This window comes from Nilaparvata lugens, chromosome X, assembly GCF_014356525.2.
Source record: "Nilaparvata lugens isolate BPH chromosome X, ASM1435652v1, whole genome shotgun sequence".
In the NCBI taxonomy this organism is placed as follows: domain Eukaryota; kingdom Metazoa; phylum Arthropoda; class Insecta; order Hemiptera; family Delphacidae; genus Nilaparvata; species Nilaparvata lugens.
In genome coordinates, this window is record NC_052518.1 from 6,031,825 (window position 1) to 6,038,507 (window position 6,683).

A 6,683-nucleotide genomic window follows, 5' to 3' on the forward strand; every position below is an offset into this window, starting at 1 on the left:
GCAGCTAATAAGATGAACTTCCATAACTGCAAATAAATGAGAATAAAAAAAACAAGTTTCAACTAAAAAAATGATTATTGTTTATCATTCACCAGTTAGGAATCACTTCAACGATATGTTTGTTATTATCTTAGTGTTCTTGATAATGTCTTAAGCGATAGAGATTGATTGATTTATTTATAACATGCCAGGTCTTGAAAAGCCTATTGAGAGAAAGAGATTGATTGATTTATTTATAACATGCCAGGTCTTGAAAAGCCTATTGAGAGAAAGAGATTGATTGATTGATTGAGTACTTTATTTATGTATATTACAATATATACTGGCTTATACACTAATATACAATAGCTTACAATACAGCAAAATTATAGATGAATTTACATGATATAGACTAAGAAAATAATTATTGAACTGTATATGATATGAAAAAGTAATTTGTAATATAATAACTATAGATAATTATATTGTTATGCATCTGCATAAATTGGCGGAGAGAGAGAGAGAGAGAGAGTGCGAGAGAGAGTGAGAGAGAAAAGAGAGGGAGAACGTTATTAAATTGTATAATATTGAATTGTAGCATATATCTACTTTGACAAGATCTGAATGATCAAGTTAATATCTAACTGTTTCATGTTATATATTATATAGTACAGTAGTTACTGTTTTTGTTCTATATTTCATTATATTGATTTGCTGTAATTAGTGGTGATTAAATCGTGAATTTCAAAAAAATGGAAATCAAAATCAAATTCGAAAATCAAATAATTGAATTTAAATTGATGTTTAGTTTAATCTTTACATTACTTTCTATACAATTTGCTACTGAAGAGAAGTAGAGATTCATCATCTTTAAATAGAGAAATAATAATATACATAAGCACAATGAATGATCTATTTTATAATCAAAATATTAATAAAAGATCTACATTATAATATTATAATCTCTATTATTTACTTCAAACTTCTATGAGCAGATTAAGCTTATGTAATAGCGTGGAACTCCCCCCTACACACTGATGGATAGTCTTAGTATAGGGGGATTACAAAATATGTTGTATATTGTATTTCATATTCGTGTATTATGTTTCTTGGAAAATAAATTAATTAAATTGATAATGAATTGAATTATTCCTGTAGCTTCCACTTTATTCTTCCACTTCCATTATTGTAATACTCAACTGGACAACTTTCTATATTTAAATAGGCATACAATCCCAATGTAAGCATGAACAAAATTATTAAAACATATTCAAATCACTATTGAAAATAAACTCTATTAACAGGCGTTTCACGAGGGACAAAATAGAATTACAATGACAAACTTTATTGCAGTACGTATGGGTTTCGTGGAATTTTTATGACAGTTGTAGATGATAACACCCAGCTTGTGGTGAAAACCTTCTATAGTGAGGTCCACGTTATAATGGCAGTGGATAAAGATAAAAGAATAGCGATGCCGATTCTCTTCATTAATTACGAGTAATTATATTTCTACACTGTCAAAAACATGATTGGTATCGTTGTGGACCTAGAAAAGGATAGTATCACCGGCTTTGTCGAATGATAGACAAGGATAGCAAAACCAAATTTGATCAAATACTGTCATTATAACGTGGACCTCACTATAGGTGACAGTATAAACTATTGTTCGTCACTTCAATAGTTATTAACTTTGTTAGCTAGCTTCTTGTCATCTTGCATACTACCGATTCTTGTAAGAAATTTATTATTGTCGTCTTATTACGAACTAAAGTATTCAAAAAACTCTATTCATAACTTACCTTGCTCAGATTTGTAAGATACAGCCTAGTGCCGGTTGCACAAAAGCTGGTTAAATTTTAACAGAAAAGCCGTCTTATCAAAAAGGCCTTCTCTGATTGGTTCTCGTGGCATTAATCACGGTTAAAATTTTATCAGAGAAGCCGTCTTATCAAAAAGGCCTTCTCTGATTGGTTCTCGTGAAATAAATCACGGTTGAAATTTAACCGGCTTTTGTGCAACCGGCACTAGCCTATATCTTACAAATTTCAGAAAACAATTTCAGACGATGTAACAAACTGACAGCTGAAACATCACTAATTCATTGGTGCCAACTGGCCGGGGGGGGGGAGGTTCATGGACGCAGAATGCATCCATTGGGGGCAGGCCTGGATGCACAGCATATGTGGGTTTAATGGACAATAGCCCAGTGCGGCAGAGTTCAGGGGGCGGCAAGTTTTGGTAGAGTAAAAAAATATTTCAATACTTGAAGGTATGTGAAAAAATGTTAGTTGTGATAAAATTGTAAGCATAAAAAATCGTGAATTTGAATTGATTGGAGAATCATTTAATCATCAATCGCCCACGTTGAATCATGCAAAGTTTTGAAAAATAAGAGAACGCTAGTTAAGAAGTTTTTCTTATAATGTTGTTTAGGCTTTAGGGGAGCTTGTTACAAGAATTGATAGGTTATATCTCATAGAAATACGATGTGTACTGTGTCTCTTTTATTATTATCCATACATCTATAATATTTTTATAATTTTTTGAAATGTTATCACTATTACAGACGTACAGACGTATGCGCCACGAACACGCGTATTTCACTTTTTATCAGATGAAATGAGCAATTAAGCTGATATCTCAGCTGAGATATAATCGGCTTATTAAATCTGTACCTTAGGTACTGTTTTATTAAATATTGAATTTTTTGTTTATTTCGCCAAAATACAAGATACGTAGGACAAATATGTAAATAATAAATCTTAATGTTTTGTCACAGCCAGCAAAGTCAGACTTGTGCGCTAGCTGGTGTTTCTGTACAAATTTCTAAATCATTCTTCTTCCCAACTCCTTTTCCTACTAAATCTCCAACTATATCAAGTTAAAAATTAAATAATCTTCCTCATAGCAAGCACTTTGGATCGGAATCCTATTCGCGGACAAAGTGCTGTACTTTTTGTGAGTAGTATCTTGTTCATTTATTGTAACTTGTCGTTTCATATTTTATTAATATTTTGTATGAATTTCGAGTGAATGAATTTGATTTGATTTGAAATACCGAATAAGCATTGCATCAGCTGATGCGAAGTGAAATGCGCATGTTTTCGGCGTAAAAGTCTTTACACTCCTTTATACCTTATACCTGCGACGACGTAAGGCGCATGCACACAGAAGAAGACAGAAGGAGAAAAAATCAAACCTCTGCATGCAGACATGAGCAGACATAGGCAGACAGACGACCAGAGACCACAGGCGTTGTGAACTTGCAACATAGGGCCGAGTCCCTCCTTCCCTGACCACCCCGGTGAACCACCTGTGCTTACTTGGCACAATATTGATGCTAGCAGCAGAGCAGACACAAGTGTTCAAAAGGAACCTTCTAGAGACTCAACTGATGAAAATCTGGTGTGGTACACTCACACAACTTTCCTTGCTCATTGAACTGTAAGCCTCATTCTTAGACGAGAATAATTTAGGGAAATAACATAATGACGATTGGCGGCAAAATATTTGCAACTACTTTATATTTGTATATATAATTGTTTTCAGATTCCTTTTTCTTTGTGTAAATTGTGAGATTCAATGATTCTTTCAAAAGTTGTCAAAACAGCTGTTCTACAGATGAAATATCTAGACTATGACTGTGTTCTTTTATAAACTGCTCTACCTACCTACCTCATGCACTAGAAGGAAAGTCCATTTCTCAAGGATGCGTGGGGTGGACCCCCCATTAGTTTTCCAGGGAAAAGACTCATGCCAGTTGATAGAGCTGATAAATAACTATACAGAGTATGAATTTGAAAAAAATCGGTCAAGTAGTTTTTGAGAAAATCGTGAAAAACATGGTTTTTTAGTAATTATCTGCCATTTTTCTCAAAAATATTACGGAGCTCCTGCAATTTTCCCAGAAATGAGACTCATGTCAGTTGATAGGGCTTATGAATAGCTATCTATGGTATAAATTTGAAGAAAATCGTTGAAGCCGTTTTCGAGAAAACCGTGATAAACATGGTTTTTTAGTCATTATCCGCCATTTTTCTCAAGAATATTACAGAGCTCCTGGAATTTTCCCAGAAATGAGACTCATGTCAGTTGATAGGGCTTATAAATAGCTATCCATGGTATAAATTTGAAGAAAATCGTTAGAGCCGTTTTCGAGAAAAACGTGAAAAACATGGTTTTTTAGTAATTATCCGCCATTTTTTCCGCCATCTTGAATTGAATTTTATTGAATTTCTTATTGTCGGATCCTTATGGTATAAGGACCTTAAGTTTAAAATTTCAAGTCAATCGGTTGATTAGGAATGGAGTTATCGTGTTCACAGACATACACACACACACACACACACACACACACACACCCAAAAATCATGTTTTTGGACTCAGGGGACCTTGAAACGTATAGAAAACTTGAAATTAGGGTACCTTAATTTTTTTTGGAAAGCAATACTTTCCTTACCTATGGTAATAGGGCAAGGAAAGTAAAAAATATCTAGCAAGCTGTGCATTGCAAAAGACATTGGAAAGAGAATAGCTTACTGAACTGAGAGAAAACATGAGATTTATTTTGAGAAAAATATTCTAGGACCACAGAAGGAAATAATGCTGCTAGATACATTATAATCGTAAGCAAAGATAAGCTTCGAACAGACCTTCCAATTTCACGTAGTGTAATAAGACATGATTCCAGTGGCTGCTCCAGGGGGGGAGGGTTGAATTTTTTGAATTGAAATGAATTTTTAACTTGATTCAATTCCATATAAAATCATATCTCGAAAACATTATCCATTATCAAATATATCAGAAAACCAATTTCATTGAAACATTTTGTAGAGCCATCTCTTTCTAACTCTGTTCTTAATCTATCCATTACTTCACTTACCGGTACAAGGGTATTCTAATCTGAAAAATGTAGCTACTGGGGGATTTTCCGAGCAATAAATCATAGGTATTGAACAAATTAAAACAAGTGACCTGTACTTAATACAAATTACCCCAGAAGCCACCAGATTTTGTCACTATTTTAGTTGACTGAAATTTCAGGTATATTATCCAAAATGAAAAATTTCATTTCTAAGTAAGTTAAACTAAAAAAAATGGATTTGATTCAACTCTAACAGTTGCCAAATTTTAATTTTCTAAAAACCTGATGGTCATGCCCCCCCCCCCCCCCATGAAGCTGAAATTCTGTTATGTACGTTAAAACAGGATTTTATTCATGTGTGTTGAATAATTGTTTCCTATATAGGTTGAACTTATGGTGTCGGTGTCACAGTGGTTAGGGGGACAAACAGTTCAATTTACAGAAACGTGTGTTCAAACATACAAATAGAAATAGAACTCACCAATGTGCATTTGTCGCATTTATGAGCACAGTGACTGGAGAAACATTAAGCCAAGAACACACTATAAAAAAAAGGGAGATATAGGAGATTATATTAGGGATTATATATAGGGATTTATAGGAGATCAAATTGAGCAACTTTCCACAAACTGTCTAGGAACACTTCAAATTCTTCAATCCACTATCAACTATCCACTATCAACAGATATCCACTATCAAAGGTGTATATTAACTGTTTACGAACAGTTTTTTTCCAATTGCCTGTATTCGTATAACTCGAACTTCGCAACGATGCATCGAAAAAGATGCTAATCACATGAAGAGGTTGTAGGAAGAAACAGATGCAGGATGCAGAATTTAATATTCTTTCCGAAGAAAGACTCAATTGACTGACTTATGGAACCATCATAACGATGATCCTCCAAAAACAGATGCTTTTAATATATGCTAAACCTATGGTTAAAATTCCTTAAAACTAATGTGATGTATTGGTAAAGCGTAGGTGGAAGAGCAGAGTTCTATACAGATGCTACACAAAAGTCTGGCGAGAGGCAGCGTCATAAAAGTCAGTTTAAAGTAACAAATCCAATGCCAATTGCATTTGAATTTATTTAGTGACTTCTTCGCACATCAAAATTGGTTTTGTGATGGTGAACATCGATAAACTTCTTCACAAATTTGATATATAAGTCTTTTTAAAAGTGCTCTTACGGAATTTTGACTAGGAAAAAGCTTAAAGTAGTTCATAGACTTCCGTTAGATAGCGCTGGCAGTGAAAACGATACAAACCACTTGATACTGTATCAAGATACTCAATCGCGAAGATGGGAAACAAAAGTTGATTTGATCAGTACCATAGAGAAACAATAGCGTAAGTAGATATCCCATGGTATAGGGCGTTTATGTCGCAACTTTTACTGTTATCTCAAGTCGATTACTGTCGATTATTGTTGATTTTTACTGTTTTGACCGGGTAAGAGTGTATGAACGGCACAATATGAGAGACTACCAGCGTCATAAAGCTTCACGGGAAAAAACTACGTGGACTATAGGCTTGAGATAACAGTAAAAGTTGCGACATAAACGCCCTATACCATGGGATATCTACTTACGTTATTGTTTCTCTATGTCAGTACTGAATGCGACGAAGAAGAAGAAGAAGAAGAAGAAAAAGAAGATGAAGAATCTTCTTGGAGTAGAAGATGTGGATTCAAAATTTGTCAGTTGAGAATTGTGTAGGCAGCGCTGCACAACATTCAAATGTGGAACTACCAGCAGCCAGATTCAATTTCAACTTATCAAATCTGCAAACACTAGTTTTCACCTAATTTCAATACTATCAAACAATTTTCAGATG